The sequence below is a fragment of the Thermobia domestica genome, chromosome 17 (genome assembly GCF_964235325.1).
Source record: "Thermobia domestica chromosome 17, izTheDome1.hap1.1, whole genome shotgun sequence".
NCBI lineage: Eukaryota > Metazoa > Arthropoda > Insecta > Zygentoma > Lepismatidae > Thermobia > Thermobia domestica.
The window spans coordinates 63,961,642-63,984,818 of record NC_137470.1 but is presented as its reverse complement, the minus strand read 5'-3'; the positions used below and the strand labels follow the sequence as shown (position 1 = coordinate 63,984,818).

The 23,177-nt window shown below is 35.1% G+C and overlaps 1 long non-coding RNA gene across 1 annotated transcript; it reads left to right on the top strand.

Annotated features, from left to right (window-relative positions):
* Positions 1–820: 820 nt before the first annotated feature.
* LOC145674538 (uncharacterized) lies at positions 821–16,443 on the top strand. Its single transcript, XR_014128973.1, has 3 exons — positions 821–1,074; positions 14,997–15,142; positions 16,113–16,443. It is a non-coding gene; the product is annotated as an uncharacterized LOC145674538 (long non-coding RNA).
* Positions 16,444–23,177: the final 6,734 nt, after the last annotated feature.

Sequence of the window (23,177 nt, the reverse complement as noted above, 5' to 3'; positions counted from 1 at the left end):
CCCGCAGCCCATCCTAAGTCCTGCATTTCTTCAGTCTTACCAGGTGAATGCTGGAATGGCACCTTCTATAAGGCCAACACAGATGTTCCACATCTTTGTTTCTCCCCTATTTCGGTCTGAGCCTTAGCTAACTAAAGAGTATAAAAATTGAAATTTAATTATTGTCAAAAAATGTCTACATTGCCCAGTTCTCATTTTCGTTGTCCGCCCACCCAGCAACTAGGTCCGCCTCTTTCCGCCCACCCCATCAAGCGTTCCTGGCGCCGTCCCCCCCGCACTTTTTACCCCTAGTTGAGAGAGAAAATGTTTTCGAAGTAACACTAAAAATGTTTTACATAGGGTCTACATGATAAAGAAAACAGAATAGGCCTGTGAACACAATAAAATGTTTTCCAACATGTCATATGCAATCTTTTCTATTCTTACAAGAAAACATATGAAATATAATTTTTAAAATATTTCGAATATTTTAAAAATAAATTCGTTCGTAATATGAGAAATATTTTTAAAACGCCTATTAATTTTGTATGGAAATGTTTTTGTTACCTTGTCCTGTAACTTAAATGAAATATTTTCATGCAATATTTTAGAATTATTTCCAGAATATTTTATCGAATGTTGAATAAATTCTCTCACAAGAGTATTGTAGTAGCATTATTACCAAACATTAGCAGCATCAAATAAATATATTTGTTAAAAATTTGAAATTTATAATATCTTGTGTGACAAGCCATTTATTTGAGATGGCAAGATAGCATCGCTACATCAACCGTCATTTGTTTATCAAAAGTACCAGCATTCCTGGCGCGATATGTTGAATTTGAATCTTGATCTGTCTCTGTCACCTTATCCCCACCTGTTCTTACTGCCTATTATCTTTATTTACAAAGATCTACGTTATTTAGCATCTTATAAGCATCTCTAAAGATTCATCTCAATTCCTCATCTTTTTCTTTTGATCATAAAGTCTATAATTGCCAGGAGAGCGATCTTCGCTAAGGCAAGTTGCAACCACAGAAGAAGAAGAATCTGTCTCTGTGAAGTTGTGACAACAAGAACTTACAAGAAAAGTCGGTAAGTAGAACGATTACATAAAATAATTTAGCTTTATTGTCTGTAAAAGTTACGACAAATTTATGTTTACAAATTAATAAAGGTCGTGGGAGACTAGATTTCTACTTTTTATGTTTATACATAAAATACCGTGCAGGTTCTTTTGGCTCACCATTCGAAATAATTGCTGAAAAATTGATTATTTTTATAATTTTCTTTTTATTGTCTCCTAAGTGATTTTCGATAGGCGATTTGAAATACATCACATGGCATAGATGAAATTCAAAGGGAGCGTCAGAAGTAATTTTCGAAAAATTACAGTTATTATTTTATGATTTTCGTATATATATACGGGGCCGGATGTATTACGTAAAAACTATAGTGCAAGAAATACAAATCAGTCTGTACTACGTGGCCACTAAAAAGCACCAATATTCAGGGCTCTAGAACACAGGTCTCTCTTCCCATTTATCTGTAATGTAGACAGAAATCAACGTGCCCTGCGGGGCTCTAACCCGCTTTCACTTGCTAACGCTTGCTCGGCAATACTATGTGAATTAAGTATTTTACTTTGGTACAGAAAAAAATCTATTAACCTATATGGGGACCTGTGTTCTAGAACCTTCCCGCACTATCTGAATCAGAGCAAGGCGAAGGTGGAGGAGAGCAGGAGCGAGTGGATGCTTTCCAAAGGGAAAAGATGTGGGCAAGTGTACTTTAGGCAAGGCAGTGGCAATAACCAATTCATCTGAACCTGTTCCTGCACTTAGTTACAGTTCCCAAGAAGGAAAGACAGAAAACAACGTGCACTGCCGGGGCACTAACCCGCCTTCACTCGCTAACGCTCGCTCGGATATTTGTACTTTATAATGTTACTGCCTTGCCCAAAGTAAAGAGTTACCAGGTGTATATTACCATTTTAATGACAGGTTATAATAATTCTGCGTGTAGTTTTACTTCTGGCGTGTTTCTTTCAGAAGTAATGTTCCGGGTGCATTGCTAATACTATTCTAGTTATTATAAACGTATAGTTTTGGATGCTCCGGGGGGGGACTGCCCTCCCAAAAACAGGTCTGGAAGAAACACTGCTCGAAATACTTAGTGAGATATAATTCTTTCACCACTTTCTTTCTTGTGTATTCAATAGTTTTCGCCAAGCGAAGTATAAATTTTTCACTTGGCATAGATAAAATTCAAGGGGACTGTCAGAATTAATTGTCGAAAATTACTATTCTTTTACGATTTGCGTATTTATACTGAGTCCTGATGTGTGGATAAGAAGTACAGCACAAAAAATAGAAATCAATCTCTGTTAGGGGGCTACTAAAAAGCACGAATGCCATCTAACCGAGTCATGGAGGGTGAAGGTGGGGGCCCAAGGGGGTGCTTCCGAAGGGAGCAGGCACGTACTCTTCTATTTTGATGACGGGATAATGGCGCGTATATTACCATTTTAATGACGTATTCACGATTTTTTTTTTTTAGGGGAGAGGGGCTTGGCTAACTTTGTTCCTGGAGATGAAAAAATTCTGCAAGATGATTTATTTACTTTAATATCGTAAGTACAATTTCAATGGGCTTAAACCCGGAAGCCCCCCCTTAAATACACCACTGGGTTATAATAATTGTGGGGTTCACTCGAGCAGACGTTTACACCGAGAACAAAATTTATAGGTAAAATGTGAAATATTTTTCGTGAAGGAATAAGAGTGTGAATGTCAGTTATTTCTGTCATTGCACAGCTTATTGAAATGGATTTTGAATGCAAATAGAGTAGAAGTAAGCGGCGAAAATTTCCGGTTCATACGTCAGTTGTGAACATCTGCGATGGTCGTAATGTGACTTTTTTTTAAAGAATTGTGTAATAGAGAGAGAAGGATTATAAAGTTTCTGCAGAGTCATTGTATGGTGAAGCGCGTAAAATCAACTGCGCGAAGTGTGGAAATGATGTATTCACAAAGAAAAATTCAGAAAAGAGGCAATAGCCCTACACACACTATTTATTTATTTATTTATTTTGCGTTCAAGAGACCACAGTATTGTACATTTGTACATGCGGTATAGAACATGTCAAATTCTATTATTGTCTATATAATAAACTACTACTATACTACCTTATACATCACTTAGTCTTACAACATGATACATATATGTACATAGAAATACCATACCTTATCTATTCATCTACCTGATTTTATTCATAGTGCGAGAATCTATAGTTTTTTTTCTTTACATTATGTTATCTTCATTTAGTATTTAGGAAACACGTATTCAATATATTTGATTATAATAATATATAAATAAATATGACTATTCATGTAATAATAAAATAAAATACCTTACTATTGATTCATACAACTACAAGTTTCTAGCTTGAGCATGTTTATAAAATTCCGAGACAGTATAAAAGCAGTGCTCTTGTAGGTACTTTGTTAGGCTTTGTTTAAAGAGGTGATCAGATTCTGAGTTTTTTATGTTGATGGGTAAGCTATTATAAATTTGTATTCCTGTATATTTTGGACCTTTTTGGTAAAGTGCTGTATTATGAATGGGAATTGCAAAATCGCTTTTGTTTCTGGTATTGTATGTGTGAATGTCACTGTTGCATTTAAGAGACGGTTTCAGGTATTTTCTTATAAAGATTGCCGTTCGTAATATATAAAGGCAAGGCAGTGGGAGAATTTTAAGCTCACGGAATATTCTTTTGCATGATACTCTTGATTTTGTACCTTTCATTGTTCTCAGTACTCTTTTTTGAATCTTAAAAATTGTCTTACTTTCTGCTGCGTTTCCCCAGTGTACTATTCCATACGTAAGTAGACTCTCAAACTGACTATGATAAATTACTTTTAAGGCTGATATGTTGAATGATGTCTTCACACTTTTTAAGGCATAGTGCACTTTACAAAGTTTCTTTTGGAGTACAGATACGTGCCTATCCCACGTTAGTGTATCACTTACCCAGAGTCCTAGAAATTTCGTTGCTTTAACGTTATCTATAAATTTATTTTTAATAGATATGATAGGATTATTTACATGTGTATTTCGAGAGTGATGAAAGTTTATTACTGTAGTTTTATCGGTATTTAATTTTAATTTATTATTTTCAAGCCATGAGTTTAATTTTTCTATTGTTTGTTCGATACTAACTTTCATTTTACTGTCAGTGTATTCAGTAATGGCTAGACTTGTATCGTCAGCAAACATGGTTGGTTTGGCTGTTTTTATGTAAGCTGGAAAATCATTGATGAAAATTATAAAGAGAGTAGGACCTAAAATAGAGCCTTGTGGCACCCCGCATTTTATTGGTTTGATGTCAGAGGTATATTTGAAACTTGTACCCCGCTGATCCGTGTAATCAATTTCTACGGCTTGATTTCTATCTTCTAAATAGCTTTGGAACCATTTATTTACAACTCCTCTTACACCGATATTGTTTAGTTTTTCGAGGAGTATTTGATGCGAAACAAGGTCGAATGCCTTAGTTAAGTCAAGAAAAATGCCAGTACATTTTTTCCTGTCGTCTAATGCATCCCGAATATAATCGAGAAAATTAAATATCGCCGTCTCAGTTGACTTTTTGCGTTGGAAACCATTTTGAGCAATATCTATTATATTATATTTTTCCAAGAAGCTTACTATACGTTTTTGCATAGTTGATTCAATGATTTTTGAGAAGGGCGAAAGTAAGGCAATGGGTCTATAGTTTTCTACCTTATACCTATCATCTTTTTTATGAATTGGTTTAATTCGTGCTAATTTTAATTTTTGAGGAAACTGTCCTGATGAAAAGGAAAGGTTTATAAGATATGTCAAAGGTTCCTCTATATAAGCGGAACTTTTCTTCACTATTGTCATTGGAATGTTATCAAAACCTACTGACCATTTGTCTTTTTGCTTTGAAATTATTTGAGCAACTTCGTTAGGTATCACTGGCTGAAGGAACATCGTTTTTTGTAGCCTATTTTCCGTAGATTTTTTTTCGAATTTAGTACCCGTTAAACTTTTATTTCCGATTTCAGTAAAATAGTTGTTCATAATATTAGCAACTAATACTGGGTCAGTTATTTTAGTATCTACATGATTCAATTCAATGTTTCCTATCTCCCTAGAAGATGCTTTACTGTTTGTTTCACTCTTTACTATTTTCCAAAGTGTTTTTGATTTATTTTTTGAATGCTCAATTTGTTTGTCATATTCCATTCTTTTAGCCATTTTTATTACACGTCTATATATGCGCTTGTAATTCGCGTAATATCTATTAAGTTCCGGGTTCGATAACTCTTGTTTGACTCTTTCTGTCAACTCTCTAATTGTTTTGCTGGATTTCTTTATTCCTGAAGTTATCCACGACTTTGTCTTATGTGTGTAAATTTTACGAGTGGTAGTCGGGAATGCTGCATTAAAATAGTTACTATATATGTTAAGGAAATATTCCCAGGCTTTATCTACTGTAGTTTGCTTATAGATCTCCTCCCATGTTTCACCGCTTAAGAGATAGTTGAAGTAGACCACATTGTAAGCGCTAAAATTTCTTTTAGTGATAGTTTTCGATATTCTATTAATATTGCTACTGGTTACATTTAGAATAGTAAAAATTTGAGCTTCATGGTCGGAAAATCCGGTATTGAAAACTTTCACGGAATATTCTAAGACATCTTTGTTTAGGAGCATTTGGTCTATTGCGCTTTTTGTTGTCGGTGTTATTCTGGTGGGTTCCCTAACTACTGGCGTTAAGTTGTATGAATCAATAAGAACCTGTACGTTTTTATCGATTTCGCTTGACAAAAAATTAACATTCAGGTCACCTATTACTACTACTTTATTACCTGGGGTAGTTAATTTTTTCAGTATCTCATCTAAATTGTGTGCTAATACTTTAATATTACTATTTGGGGTTCTGTAAATACAAATGATAAATAGTTTTTGTTTTGGTAACTCCATTATACAGGACTCAAAGTCTTTTTCGGTGTTGAGGTAATTAAAATTTTTACATATATTTGTCTCTAATCCTGTTTTAATATATATCGCAACTCCCCCTCTTTGGGTACCCGTTCTACAGTACAACTCTACTAATGTATAGTTATGGATTTTATAATATTCTATTTCATCTAATTTTAACCAATGTTCCGTTATACAGATTACATGTATATTATCTAATTCAGTGGAAAGTAGTACCTCCAGCATGTTAATTTTTACCTTATTGAGACCTTGAACATTTTGATGAAAAATATTAATACTACCTATCGATACATGTGTAGTATTTTGTTTCTTTAAGTTTCTTCTGTCATGCGTAAATTTTGTTTTTGAATTAGCGTTTCACGAGTGTTTGAACATTTAGTAGTATCGGTATCCCCTACCATAAAAAATCACTGGATAATATTTTTCGCGTTCTCTTCCGTCGTTCTAGCTTTTGGCCGTTTTCCGTAGTTACACCGTTCACTCGATTGTTTTCTGTGCGTGGATACAATAACTTGTTTTCATAATTAAGATTACTAACACTACTAACTTTACTAATGTTACTGCTAATTTGGCCTGACCCTATAACGCCATCATAATCTGCTATCACCTTGCTACTATCTTCTGCTTTCTGGTTTAAATCATTTGACCTCTGTACTAAACTAATTCTATCCACATAATCTAAACTTACACCAATAGAGCGTGCATTTTCGTTGAATTGAACAAGGCTCTTGTTTTTGGTATTTCTACTGTCAAGTACTACAGGAGCTACACCTTTCGTATTTTCTACTGAGACTTGCCATGCTAATGGTATAGGATCCCTCTTAGGCTGCTGTTTGACTAGATTACATAGTTTTTCTGCCAAAATTGTTTTACCTATCCCGTTGAAATGCAACCCATGTCTGGTATGATACTCCCGTGGACTGTTGCTAATATCTAACACTTTAACATTTTTGAAATGTTTACACACTTTTATTATTTCTTTATTAGTCTTCTGCACTTCTTTATTCACAATTGATGCTCCAATAAGGTCGTGTCTGTGCGGTATAGTGCTTACTATGACATTTGTATGTGTTAGGTTGGGTAAGGTCTTTCTTAATACTTCAACTACACTACGAGAGTCATTTTTTGCAACGTCATTTGCACCACCTATCACAATAACAGTATCATTTTTTGTCATAACTTTATCATTCGTTACTGGTTTAATTATTTCACTGAGTCCTGCGCCTGGTTTCACAATCCCAACAATTGACACATTTGCACTACTACGTTTCATTCTTTCAGCAATACCTCTTCCATGACTATCTCCGAGTAGTAGAATATTCCCTTGCACATGAAAATTTGGGGTCTTCACTTTTGAATCACAGTGTTCAACTTGCTTTACCATCAATACTGGGTTTAATTTATTTTGCACTGGTGTACCGTTTACGACTTTTTTTGACTCGCTCATCATAAAATTTTGTCCTGATGTTAACTCACTGGTAGTACTCAGTACCTGAAACCTATTTGTTACCTCAATATCACTAGCTAATGATTGCTGCTTTTTTGCACGATTTATGCCGTCTTTTTTTCTTTACCGTTGTCCAATTTCTAGTTTTATCCCGCCCCTGTTGTTTTACTGTGTTATTTTTCACAGCATCACTATACAAATCCTGTATATGATGTGGATTGTTTGTACTTTCTTTACCTTGCACTTCTCCTTGCACTAGGCTGACGTTAGTGACTTGTAGCAATTTAGTAGTAAGTTCTATGTTTTCACTTTTTAGTACATTCAACTCAGATTTTCAGTCGTAAAGGTGAGAAAGAAAGGGGGTGTAACACACGTGTATTAGCTGTGAAAGGTATTTTTTAAAGCATCGAAATTAAGTGTTTTTGAAGATAGGAATAATTACAAATATTGTAAATGACCATTCTCTTTTATGCGTACCCCTACCCCCTGTCGCTGACGTGCCTGCTCCCTACGTTGTCGCTCGGGCCCCTTGCTGTGCTTCTGCTCTGACTCGGTGAAATAGCGTTCTTGTTTTTTCCTGGCCACCTAGCACAAGTTGTTTCGCTTTTTCTTTTAGAGCTCCTCATTTTGTGCATAGGGGGGCGCGGTTGCTTAGTGGTAGAGCGTTCACCTCCGGTGCTTGGAGTCCCTGGTTCGATGCCAGCTCGCGCCGTGTCGACTTTGTGGTGAACGAACATCGTGCTCGTGGGTTCTCCCGTTTCCCCCCACTTTCTTCATTTCACTCATTTCTCATTATCACCGTCTTCTTTTAGCCTAAGCGGCATAACCGTGGGACGTTAAACTTAAGGATTTTTCATTTAGTGCATGTTCTACAAAAAAAAAAAAAAAAAAAAAAAACGGAAGATGCAAGAAATGCGTCAAAATTTGATAGAACAGCCTGCTCGAGTATTGCTTAATTCTATGTGCAGGTTTACTATTGGCGTGCCGCTCGAAATATTTGTTGAAAAATTACAATTCTTTCGCTAATTTTATTATTGTCTCTTAAATGATTTGCGGCAGGCGAATGTAAATATTTCACCTAGCATATATAAAATTCAAGGGGGCCATCAGACTAGATTTGCCGAAAAATTACAATTATTCTAGTATTGTATTGTATTCAGGGTTTGCCCAAGTGGGCCCAGCCGGAAAAAAACACCGGGATTTTTCGGGTTGGACCCACCTGGGTTTTTGAGAGTTTCGTTAGTATATTATTTGTGCAATTAAGGTGATCACATTGGAAGTGATTCGTATCAGATTTTGGACTTTCCTTGGGTAAATTAGATGCTTTCACGTTAAGATATACAACATCCAAAGTAAGGCCTTTATAAAGTTCTGAATGCACTGAATGCATTTTAAAAAGCCGTACCTTAGATTGAGATAATTATAGAACAAATTAATGTATGGAATGTGCTTATATCCTATTTGAAGTAAAATATGCAATTTTATATTTTAGAAAATACTTTCCGTGAATAGTGTGCTCGCTTACTCGGCGACGCCGAAGGACATTATCCCTCATACATCTGATGGGTGTAGGGCCATAGGTGCTGGTAGTACTAGTAAATATGTAGTGTATTAATAAAACCATTAGTATTATTTTTTATAATCTTTGATGGTAACACTGGTATTCTTCAGTAGAGTTTGTTTTCCAACAACAGTTTAGTTATTTGTTGCTACTTTTCAAATAAGCTTTCTGTAGAATCAACACCAGCAATAACGTAAAAATTCGTGTCAAATTTAAGAATCTTAATGCTCGGAGTTTCGAAGAGTGCGTAACGCTTACTATTTCAAGTGGTGAATTCAAACTTTGTACTAGTGGAAGTTTCGATGTACAGTAAAGAAAGCTTGCATTTTCGGAAAATAATAATAAACCTTCGTCGCGAAAGAAGTGATCGGGAAATTCCCGCAATTAAACGCACAAAGCATCGGAACTGAATACTTCAACAACAAAAATATTTGAAAAAAAAATGAAATGAAATCTCTCAGTTTTACGTCCCACAATTATTCCTGTTAGGCTAAAGGAGACCGTGATTATGAGAAATGAATGAAATGGTGGAATGAAGCAAGTGGGAGGAAACGGATGAACCCGAGAAAACTCACGAGCACGGTGTTTATCCACCAAGAAGTCGACACGGCGCGAGCTGGAATCGAACCAGGGACCCCAAGCACCGGAGGTGAACGCTCTATCACTGAGCCACCGCGTCCCTAATAAAACTGTTTATTTTACGCTGTAAGATATTTAGTTTCATTTAAGACATATTGAAACATTTACTTTATGAAGTTGAATTATACAGGGTGTTTCAAAACAACACCGACAACGTTTTTGAGATGATTCCTGACACCAAGATAAGACAAAAAGTATAGACCAACCTGGGTGCACGATTGCTTCCTTTCGGACTTGTAGGCTGCCGAAAATATGAAAAGATGAACTTTAAAGGTCTATAGCGCCAAAACTATGGGACCTACCGTAGTCATGTCGAGACTTCACTTAAAAACTGAGATGTGCACTTTCCAAAAATACACTTTTCAGAATCCTGCGGTACTCACGCAACAATTTTTATAGAGTTAGCCTTGCTACTGGCATATTATTTGGAGTACTGGCCAACTACCTTTTGTTCATGTTTTCGGCAGCTTATAACTCCGAAAGGAAGCATTTGTTCACCTAGGTTGATCTATACTTTTTGTCTTACGTTTGTGTCAGGTATCACCTCCCAAAGCGGTGTCGGTGTTGTTTTGAAACACACTGCATATATGTTAATTGTTTTAAATTAATTTTCTGGAAGAACGGTCTTGCAACAAGTGCTCGGGAAATTCCCGTAATTGAACGCACAAAGTATCGGAAGTGAACTTCAACAATAGAACCATTTATTTTACGCTAGAAAATATTTAATTTTATTTAAGACATTTTGAAACATTTATTTTAAAAAACATGAGTTATAGATTGATTTGTTCTAAATTAAATTAATATATGTGTTTTCAATTAATATATTTAATATTCATATTTGGCGAATGTCAGTGAGGGTATTAGGCTGATTCGTTCTATATTTGTTCGTTCGTCTGCCTGTACCACACGTACAGCAGGGTACCACTTTCCGTCTTTTAAGTTTAAATTTTCAGGGTACAAGTACGAGACAAACTAAATTTCATATTCAGATTTTGGCGGCATACCAACCTAAAATTTCAAAATGGCGGATATCCACGCCGCAATTTTCAGTTTTTCAAGTTGAAATTTTCAGAGTAGAAGCACAAGACACTCTAAATTAACTGTATATATTTTGGCGGCGATCCAACGTAAAATTTCAAAATGACAGTCATTTTTCAAAACAGCAGTGAATAGAAAATTGTTTCAAGTTGTGACAGTCATAATCTTGAAATATAAATCACATTCTAACACTTTTACCCTAACGGTATTAGAATATTTTTTAAAAAACCTCAATTAAACACGAAAATACCCGAAAAACCCCATATGGGTCCAGGTGTGTTGGGCTTTTTCAAAAAAGTCAGGGTTTTTCAAACCCTGATTGTATTGTATTTATTTTCACACGTTTTCACACAAATTTTTCACAACGTGAACGTATGAGTTGGACACGTCACAAGAACATTGAATGTGTACATATTTATACATTTAAATCTACATCCAATAGTAAAATAGCGTCAATTTAAGTAAAAGAGGTACAATTTTTCATTATTCTAATTTACATACAACGATATAAAACAATATAACAGTTAATAAAGCATTACATTATACATATGCAAAAATATATATACACTTTAATCCTTATTTACTACAGACATTTTTAATATAAGTGATTATAGATTTGCGAGATATTCTCCTACAGAATAGAAGCAGTGCTCGAATAGTTTGTACTTGATTGCTTTATTGAAGCCGGATGTTTTGTTTTTTAAAGTGGAAGGAAGCTTGTTATAAATATTCACTGCCATAGGAAATGTACTATTCTTATGCACTTTTAAACGTGAAGACTACATTAAGATCCGACGCTTGTCTTGTATTATGCATATGAATATCTGAGTTCAACCAGAAATTGCTTGTTATACCTATCTATATATCTTTCTTACAAATTTTAGAAGTTCATATATATATAAACATGGAAGAGAGAAGATTTCAAGAAATTTAAATAGAGGTTTTAAAAAAAGTTCGAGGAGAACTACAGTGCCAGGAATAAAAAACAACCAAAAGTCATACTAGTAGTGCTTCTCTTGTAAATATAAAATACAGCTTCTGTACAATGTGTAGGAATATGGCGCCGGTGGAAAATAGTATCTTATACAGTTCTCTTTCATATGCACTTACGTATTTTATCCATCGTAAAGCATTTATAATTATTTTACACTTGTAACGCTTCACTTATAAACCTAAAATACATGTATATTACTTTGAATTTAATTCTATCGCCCGCAGAAATTTATTTTTTATAAATGTGTCTTTTCATGCATAGTTTTGAATTTTGCCTGCATATCTTCCAAAATGTGGTGCGTCGAAAGTAATCCAGCACCTAAAATTTAAAGGTCTGAGTGACGACTGACTGATCCTCGCACAAGACAAGCCGATTAATTAAAAAACTTGAAATTTCGTCAGTACATAGGATTTGTGACGTATGGTACCACTAAGAAAGATTTTTTGAAATTCTACGTGAAAGGGGCGGGAAGTACTTTAATAAAGTGGTTATATCTCTGAATGTCTTAGGCTTAGATGCTTGAAGTTTTATTTGGACTTCTCATTTAAAATAATTTGATACGTTTTTAAGGGTTTTTTGATATTTTAGTAAAAATGTGAAGATAAGAGGTGAAAATGAAAAACACGGGATGGGTTTGCAATTATTATAATCAAATGTCGATATCCCGGAAGATTTGAAGGTTAGGAACATGGAGTTTGGAATTCGGACTCATCATTTAACATAATTAGACACGTATTTCAGTTTTTTAATTATTATTATTATTATTTTGACACAACTTAGAATGGAAGAAGTAGGGCGGATACGCGGAAAGGGGTGAAAAGCATTTTAATAAGATGGCCACATCTCCGAATCCCTTAAGCTTAGAAACTTGATGCTTTGTATTTAGGCTCCTCATTCAAAATAATTTGCACGTGTTTCACTGATTTTTGATATTTTAGTAAAAATTTGAAGAAAAGAGGGGCAAAGGAAAAAAAGGTTTGGTTTGAAGGTTAGAAACATGAACTTCTAATTTAAAATAATTAGATAAATAATTAAGCTTACTTATTTATATATATATGTCCTAGAAGGGAAGAAGAAGGGTGCTGACGGCGATGGAGGGAGAATGGAGGTGGTAAAAATTATGAAATGAAATGAAAATGAAATCTTTCAGTTTAACGTCCCACGATTATGTCTATAAGGCTAAGGGAAATTGGTGGTAAAAGTTAGTAGACACGTGTCCGAGAGTTTTTGAAAATTCCGTATATTAGAGTCAAAGAGGCTCAATTGTTGGTCTGGCAGTGAAGCGAGTACGTTTAGAACTAGTTGAAACGTTTAGAAAGTACGTAGTTCATCTCTGCTGCATGGGGTCCTTGGTTCGATCCCAGCTAGCGCCAAGCGGGCTTTGTGGTAGACAAACCGTGTGCATATGTTTTCTCGGGGCTGTCCCGTTTCCTCCCACTTACTTTACTCCACTATTTCATTCATTTCTCATCATCAGCGTCTTCTCACCCTGGATGCATAAACGTGGGACGTTAAACTAAATGTTTCATTTCATCTTAATTTCCATGTACAAGTACCTGCTTCTTGAGTTATACATAATATTTTCAATGTGTGAACAATGCTAAACTAGTGTATTAGTATAGGTTGCTAACGTTATAGTGCCTACAATTCTCCGCAGAATTTGATATTTATGAATTCTGATAGAACAACTTCGTGTAGGCTTTGCTTTGGAAATAATTTGGAAATACGTGACTTGTTAAACAATGCATGCTGGAAAGAATCTCTCATCCATGTTCGCGAATAGTTGTTTTCTGCATTACTACTCCCTGAATACAGCGTGGGTGTAAAGTCAGTTCTTATTTGTAACAATGAATGTTTCTAAAACTAAACAAACTATCACAGTTTTATTTTCATCGAATACCTTATTAGAGTGCACCATTTGGTTATTAAGTTACATTTCAACCTATGCACCCGCATTTTCTACAACTTCTAAAATGTTAACAGTATCACACGCCAGCTGAGCTGATGCTAGTTTCTAGGATAATCTAGATTAAAAATAGGTTTTGACTTTACAACCACCGTGTATATTCTGAAACTGTTAAATTATTCCTCGTCTTCCTGCTATTTTTTATAGATACGTTGCTTTCATCAATTTCTAATTTACAACGGCAGGGTTGGCTGGTTTGAACAGCTGTTTTTTTTTTTCAAAAAAAAAACAACAGGTTTAAACCAAAAAGGAAAAAAGAACGAAAAATGCTTTAAATCGTGTGAACTTCATGGTGACTTCATGGTAACCATCTGCATTACGTTTATCTACTTCTCACCTTTTAATCAAGGGATCCCGTGTTCAATTCTCGGTCGAACCACAACCCATCTTTCAAGTGTAAACCAAGTAGCGATTCGAGGAGTCCCTTCAAGCGAAAGTCTTCCCCGTGATAACTTTGATATTTCATAAGGATAAGCCTAAACATACGAAACGAAACCAAATTGTATATTTCTACTTGCCTGAATGCCTGTTGTTTTATAAAGAAGCCAAGGTTGCTTAAATATATTGATAGAAATTGGCAAAATGTATCAACTGCCTACGTAGCTTCCAACATCAGCTTGGATTCGGCTTTGTTTTAATTTTTTTGAATGTTATCTACATAACAAATTTGTGATTTAATATGATACGCTGACCTTAAAATTTTACATACAAATACATTTAAACTAATAATAGGATTTTCCCAATGGCTAAGGCGGAAGTTTCACGATTTATATGTAATTCTGTAATGTTTTTACTCCTGTAACTACTTATCTTTTTGTCCTTCTGAAATGACTCTTGACAATTATATGAACAACTAGGCCTATGTAAAGATCAGTATAACGTATTTTTATCAGGAGTCCTTCGTGAGTGAGTCGATAACCTCACTTCTGACCAATTAGTCCCGGTTTCGTGTCGAAATGGACAATTTCTCTTGGATGTAAGCCGAGAAGCGGTTTGGATTCCCTTTTAGCATAATAACACCAAGACGAAACAAATTAATTTCTGTCCATATTTAATGCAAATACATAGAGTAAATTATTTAAACAAAAAAACTTTTTTTCAATAAAAACCATGGTTTTTGCCAACCCTGTACAACTGCTTGAAAATTAGTATGCAACTTTTGTTTTATTGGAAAAATAAAACGACTGTGCAAATATTAATTTTTGAGGATGCGCCAATTGCAACTGACTCTGTGACACTGTCGTCTAAAATCAATGTAATTTGTTTAAGATCATCAGTTGTATGCTCTAAATTTCCATTACTATTACTTGAGTCCTTAATGTGTATTTCATTACAGGTTTAAGAAATGAAAAACTGGGAGGTCACAGCTTAGAAGCCATCACAAGAAACATCATGAAAAAGACAAGTGCAATAGCTGAGCAATTTAGTTGGCACGGTGCAAAAGGAAAGAGCTCTCCTCGTTAATCACCAACGCAATAATAGGTAAGAAACTCTCCCTACTGTTCTTTAATCTCATTTTCAGAGTGGAAAATAAATATAGAAGTTGTCATTTGAAGAGGGATACACTATGTTTAATTATTGTAAAAAAAGGAAAACATTCTGGTGCCCCTTTTATTTTCTTCGTTTTGAATACTTACTATTGTGCCATGAATACTTCTCAGAATCATCTTCCTGTAAACTTTATTGCCCAAAAGCATATATTGCAACCGCTGTTATAACATTTAAAAGGCTCTGGAAATCCTTATTTTAGCAAAATGTGCAATTTTCCTGGCCTCAAGTGACACGTTACATTTAAATGTCCGTAGAAGAGAGAGCTGAATATGTATAAAATATAGTTCATCCTTTTACTGAATTGTTCTGTCATGTTGGTAGTTTTCTTGAGCATTTCACGATTAATTCGTACATTATCAAAATTATTCATTTGTATAAGGCAAAGTAATATGCATAGCCTGCTCCGTGGCAAAGAAATCGAGCAAGGTAGTGGTCATCGAAGCCTTAGTAACCATCTCGGCATTCATCTGGTGCGACTGAATGAAAAAGAATGATCGGGTCCAGATTTGAGATCGGAGCCTTCGGAATGAGACGCTAGTTCTTCATCAACTCAAATGCTGCCACATGTTTTCAAATTATTATTATTTTTAATATTAGGTTTAATATTTATAAGATGCTATACTTTTTAAAAATAAAAGTGCGACCGCTTCAACATGTTACAACGTCCGTAATTAAGCTACAATCTGAGGTATGTCACTTTCAGCTTTAGCTGTTGTCTTCCTTGCCCTTTACATTTTCTTCAGGATGTTAGTTTTGTAACACATTATTGTCTTCACAAGCTGCTGTAGGTCCTACACCAACATTTTAAATATTTTTGTAAGTTTAAGATGTAATAATTGATCTCTAATCATTCCCTGCTGTTATTATGTTATTAAACACTGCCTATTATTTTTATTTTCAGAAACTGCAACACGAGAGAAACGTAACTAACGATGAGATCGCGTAGATTATTGGGATTTAGCTTCAACATGCCATGCAGAGATGAACAAGAAAATCAGTTAAGAATTCAGCTGCAGTTCCACAGAACTTGAACTGACAATTCGCAGCGTCGAAATTAGAGTTAGTTGTGGTAATCAAAAGTGAGATTATACAGAAGCAAATAAGTATTAGCGTGTCAGTGACATAATTTTCTAGAACAATTTTATCAAGTTAAAATGTGAATTTCTGATATTTGAGAAGATTGTTCTTAATGTATAGAAACAAATAATACGAGCAACATGAAGATTCTGCTGAAGAGAATTTAAATAAATAAAGCCAGAATAGTGTACGTTTATATTTTTATTTAACTACTAACCGATATATATGTATATTTATTATAGTGGACAGTGTAAATTATAACTACATAATGTTAGCTAGCTTGCTCTCATAATTTTAATTTTTTTTCCTCAAAATCTTATTTATGCACAGAATGTTTCTGGGTGTTCCACTGCTACTACTGGTATGTGGCCACGCCCTGTATGTATTGCGAGGTTCAGACTGCAAATTAGTCTTCACAATCATCGCGTGCCAGTTTTCAAAGCGGCTATATTGGATTTATTATTTTTAAGATAGGAAAAGGATTGTCAACAATTGTTTCTTGAATTGGATGTCTAAACCTCAATCCTTTTCGTTTTTTTTTAATGGATCCAATACAGCCGCTTTCAAAATTGGCAGGCGACGATTGTGAACACACTGATTCCAGTTTGAATCTCTTAAGTCACATAAGACACCCCAACATATATGCACGGCGTGGCCACACATACCAGTAGCACCAGTGGAACACCCAGAAACCATTTGTGTAAATAAGATTTTCAGTAAAAATAATGCTCAAAATTATGAGAACAAGCTAACATTATGTAGTTACAATTTACAATTATTATTATTATTATTATTATTATTATTATTATACTCGAAAAGAAGTGGGAATACAATACCCCGGTACATCTACTATTTATTGATTTTAGAAAGGCTTACGGCTCGGTTAGGAGAGAAACATTATACAACGTCCTTACAGAGCTTGGAATACCGAGAAAGCTAATTAGATTAATTAAGATATGTTTAAGTGAATCCCAAAGTAAAGTCCGGGTAGGAAAATTTTTGTCCACGAGCTTCCACGTCGAAAATGGCCTGAAACAAGGAGATGCGTTGTCGCCATTATTATTTAACTTTGTGCTGGAATACGCCATAAGGAAAATCAAAGATAGCAACCAGGGCCTAGAGTTGAACGGCATTCACCAGGTTATGGCATATGCTGATGATGTAAATTTAATAGGGGATGATAGGAGAACAGTAGAAATAAATGCAGAGATATTATTAAACGCTTGCAGGGACATGGGTTTAGAAGTAAATGCAGAGAAAACTAAATACATGGAAGTGCGTCGGGACCGTAATACGGCAAATTGTGGAGGCGTTAAAATATTAAATAATACTTTTGATAAAGTGGATACTTTCAAATATTTAGGATCAATATTAACAGACGAAAATCATATTCACGAAGAAATTAAATGTCGACTAAAAGCAGGGAATTCGTGTTACTATTCGGTTCAAAATCTCTTGTCGTCGCGAATTCTGTCGAGGAAGTTAAAGCTTAAAATATATAAAACGATAATCATGCCTGTAGTTCTGTATGGTTGCGAAACATGGTCGCTTACTCTGAGGGAAGAACATAGACTGAAAGTATTTGAGAACAGGATCCTGAGAAGAATATTCGGACCCAAGAGGAACGAGAATGGGGAATGGCGGAAGCTTCATAACGAGGAACTACATAGTTTATACGGTTTACCCAACGTTGTTAGGGTCGTCAAGTCTAGGAGGCTTAGGTGGGCAGGTCATGTAGCTAGAATGGAAGAAAGTAGAAACGCTTTCAAAGTCTTGACTGGTAGACCCATAGGAAAACGACCATTAGGAAGACCTAGGCGCAGATGGAAGGATAATATTAAGATGGATCTCGCAGATAGGAATACAAAGTAGAAACTGGATCCAATTAGCTAAGGATAGAAGTCAGTGGAGAGCTTTTGTGAACGCGGCACTGAACCTCCGGGTTCCATAGGCCATAGAGTTAGTTAGATAGTTAGTTATTATTATTATTATTATTATTTTTGCCTGAGTCTGTGGGCCGCAATGGTTTCTCGTCATGAAGACAGAGTGAGGCAAAGGCGTCTAAGCAGGTAAAATTGGACAGATTGAATATTATGTTTTCTTCCAGCTGCTATGTCACAGTTTGGCCGCCTTGTTTTCGACCCGTTATTTGTTCCCAGCAAGAAGCCATTATATATATAGAGAGAGAGTGACGCAAAAGGCCGGAGCCCATAGGCCAACTCGGTTACTATTGCAGATATGAAAACAATGTAAGATATGTAAGGACATTTTTAAATTCCAGCGACACTTTTGTTTTTGTACTAGTGTTCCGCTCAATAAAGAAAATGCGTTACCATACATCATGTTGGGCTACAGGAATAAAAGAATGTGTGGTTTAAAATTAGCTACACCGAGAAGAATTGAAAGGAGACACAGTGAAGGATAAACATGCAAATGCAATATCTAAGCCAGTGGCGTAGCAACCACGGTGTTGGGGGGGGGGAGCAGATACGAAGGAAGCGAAATTGGGTCTTGCACTATATTTTTCATTGTGTCTTTCCGTTCCCTTTGGCCCAAATAATTTCAAACCACACTTTCTTTCATTCAGTGTTATCCAACAGTGGCAGCGTTGTACTTCTCGTTACTATTGGGCGGTATACTAATATAAATACAAAACTTGCTGCATTTTAAAAGTTTCCTTCTATATCTTACCTTGTTTCCGTATCTGCAATAGTAACCGAGTTGGCCTATGGGCTTCGGGTTCTATCATGTACAGAAAATATTCCCTAAATATTTTGTCATGTACAGAAAATATTCTCTAAATATTTTGTCATGCACAGAAACTATTCTCTAAATATTTTCTGAGATGTACAAAAAATATTCACTAAATATATTTTGGCATATGTAGGAAAATATTGTCTGTGTTACTGGTAAATAATTTAAAAATATTCCATGAGAAACATTTTAAAAGCCATTCCGTTAACATTGTATAAAACGTTTCAAATACATTTTCAGTAATGTTTGGAAATCGTACAGGAAATATTTTTTGGAAAACTTCTCTAACGGCGTATAAAATATTTCTAAAACGTTATTGAGTATATTCAGAGAATGTTTACAGTATTATGTGGAAAATGTTTTCAACAACATATGGAATATATTTCCTGAAGGATAGTAGGATACATTTTCTGAAGGAAAATGATGGCACGTTTTAGAAACGTTTTGAAAATATTTCATTGCTGTGTGGGTAGTGTCTTTTTATTTTTCCACTAATGAAATTACAATACGTTTCTCGTGTTCGGATAAAATAAGTAAAATAAACGGTGTAGATCATGATTACAGTTCTTTTTTTTTTTTAATTTTCAGGTAAAGTCTGTGAACTCACAAAAAGAAATAAGGAGGATATGTAGGTAGAAAACCTGCGAGGCTGTAGCTTTACAATAGAGAACGCACTAGAAATAAACTACATATAATGTGCGTGTTTTTTTTTTTTTTGTTTGTTTTTTTGACGAAATCAGCTCATAGCATTTTCGACAATGTATTTTCTAAACAATTTTCCAGTAAGGGTTAACCTTAGGAGGGCATAAAAGCTATGTCTATAAATACAGCATTTTCTTGTCAAAATTCCATGCAAACAGCGTAAGACTTATCCAGTTAATATCATCGTAAAACTTAATATCTAGTCACTCCTCGAGTGGTATCAACCAATTGCGTACAATTGTATAAGACACATACAAACTTAGCTGCATATAGTGAAAGCCACGCGTATCAAAACCACGCACCAGACTTTGCAATCTGCTCGTTACAAGCTATTTTTGAACCTATTAAGGTTTACGCCAAGGTGAAGCTGGAGGGCTATAGTCGAGGTGCGTCTGTAGGGAAGAGGCGAATTTGCGATGATGGGTATGTGTAAGCAAATTAAGGGTTCATTCGAGCAGACAGGTTTACCAATACCAAATGGTAAAATACGACGTGAAATACGTTTCATGAACGAATAAGTAATTAACATCTATCACAGCATATTAAAATGAATTATTAGTGATAAACAAATTATTGTATGTGTAATTGTGCTCTTCCACTGTCCTTGTTCATGCATATACCCCGTCGTCGACGTGCCTGCTCCCTATAGACGCAGCCCCTCGCTGTCGCTCGGGCCTCTCAACTGCCCTCCTACTCTAACTCGGTTAGATATCACTCGTGCTTTTTGGTGGCCACGTAGCACAAGACGTTTCGTGTTTATACACAGTAGTTTTTATGCTGTACGTCCACACTTTATTTATACAATACTGAGCAATCTTGAAGTCAACCCGCAAGTAGTAATGGAGCTCTTCGTTTAGTGCATGCTCTGCTAAAAGAAAGCTCTAACCTAACCTGGAAATGAACGTGTCAAACTTTGGTAGAACCGTCTGCTTGAGTAATGAACAAATCAGAACAAAAAATACGTATCAATCTGTACTAGGTAATCACTACAAGCTAGTTTTCCATTATAATTGTATAATTATGAACCATACATTTTAATGCTGTTTCTATAATCACATATTACTTATATGTGTAACGAATGTATTTTGAGAAATTGCACCGGAAAATAGGAGATTGATATTTTCCACTTTTCTTTCCTTATGCACACACCACCATCGCTAATGTGTCTGTTTTCTCGGACAAAATCACGAGCGATCCCTCAAATTGTGCCCTGCTTGGAATCGGAATAGATACAAACTCAGGTTGTGTTGGCCACTTAGCACAGATTTGTGAGTGATTTTTGCACTTATTGTATTTATAAGTTTGCAAGCATATTATAAATGTGTATGCAGCTATTGGACAGGTGAGAAACTAAGAATGAAGAAGACGTTAGATCATAAGTGGTAAGAATAAATGGTAGCGCTCCTCAACTTTATCTATGCTAACTGGAAATTGTAGGTAAACGCCAACAAGGAAAAGGATGTAAAAAACATTAGAATAACATTTTCACGAAGAAATATGTATAACTGTTGAATCAATTTTCCCCATCAGTGGATTCCAGAAGTTATAATTATTTTCTAGTGGTGTCGAATTTCTGTATACTGGGGATGAAATGTATTAGTAACGAAAATACTGGGAATCCGCATTGAGCATAGGATATATGGTCCCGAGGGAATTTCATAGTTCTCGGGGAGAAGTTCCAGCCTGCCAATTCCTGAAATCACCACATTATATTTGTTCTTTGTTATAAGTTTAGTGCAATTTTAATCCTGCAGTTTTACTATACGGATCCACAGATTGTGAAATATACTGACAAAATTGCAGAATTCTTTAATTTGCCCATTTTATGTCGAGAACAGCATGCAGTTTTACTCTACGTAGCCATGGGTTTTGTTCTGGACATAAAATGAACAAATTAAAGACTTGCCCATATTTTTTTCTATATATTTTACAATCTGTGTATAGTAAAACTGCACCGAAAACAAAACCCAACTAACCCCTGCGGGACTTCACCCCTTTACTACTACTACTACTACTTATACTATGGAACCGTATAGTAAAACTACAGGCTACAATGTAATCTAAAATCTACTACCAATATTGCAACACCAAGTATCACTCATTTATTTTATTACAGGTAGAATTTATTAGATTATTCTTAGATGTATTCACTTATTTAATTTATTACAGGTAGAATTTATTAGATTATTCTTGGATGTATTCAGTAGAGATGCATACAATCACGAAAGTCCAAAACCCCGGCACGCGGTATACTTTCTTCATTTGTTACTTTGTTGAACGAAGGATAGAGACAAAAGATGACAGCCAATCAGAGTCGATTTTACAAATTGACCGAAGTTTACTTAAAGGAGGTTTACTGAACTTCGATTTTCAATGGTGCAACAAAAGTCCGGGAACCAAGTTTAAACAGGAAAGTTCAATGTTGAACGCGTTTAAGTGAACGCTCGTTTAAACTTCGTTGGTGCACACGGCTGTGGACTAACATGATCTGTACTAATTTTTCATCAGAATGTACAAGGGATCCAGAATAAACTCGAATACTTTGATGTACTTTTAGATGATGATTTGAAAGAATGTAAGGTTATTTGTCTTGGTGAACATTGGCTAAATGATACACTTATTAAGGAGGTCAATTTTGAAAACTTTAATCTTATCACTAAATTCTCTCGTGTTTCACACGAACGTGGAGGTGTATGCATCTTTGTTCACAACAGTCTAAAAGCTTCTGAAATAGATATTACAAAATTCACCTGTGAATTTGACTTTGAACTGTAGCCATTAAATTACCAAGTGTTAAAATTTGTATTATATGCATTTATAGGTCGCCATCCGGCATATTTACTGTTTTCTTAAAGAAACTCGAAAGTCTTTTGCACTTCATACGATAGACTTTGAAAAAAAAAATGATCATCTGTGGTGATATTAATGTAAATTGGATAGTGGAAGCAAAAAAGAAATCCGATCTACGAGATCTGCTGAATGTGTACAATCTCCAAGCGCTAGTGGATGTACCAACACGTCATAATAAAAGTGCGCTAGATCAGTTCATCATTAGTAAAAACCAATTTGCCTATAACCTTGAAGTTTTTGATCCCGGTTTCTCTGATCATGATGCTATTATTTTAAAAATCACTTTAAACAATACCACTGTTCTTAAGTCTAATATATACACAGTTACAAAGAGAATTTTCTCCAGTCATAATATGGAATATCTAAATTTCTTGCTTTCTCACGAGTCTTGAAATGGCATATATAATACGTCTGACACTCAATGTAAGTTTAAATACTTCTTTGAAACTTTCTTACATTACTTCAATACGGCGTTTCCAAAAGTTACTCGTAAAATCCGGACGTCGTCCACTAAATCGTGGTTAACTAAAGGCATTAAAATTTCTAAGAGTATCCTATTTAGATATAACAGATTACTCAAAAT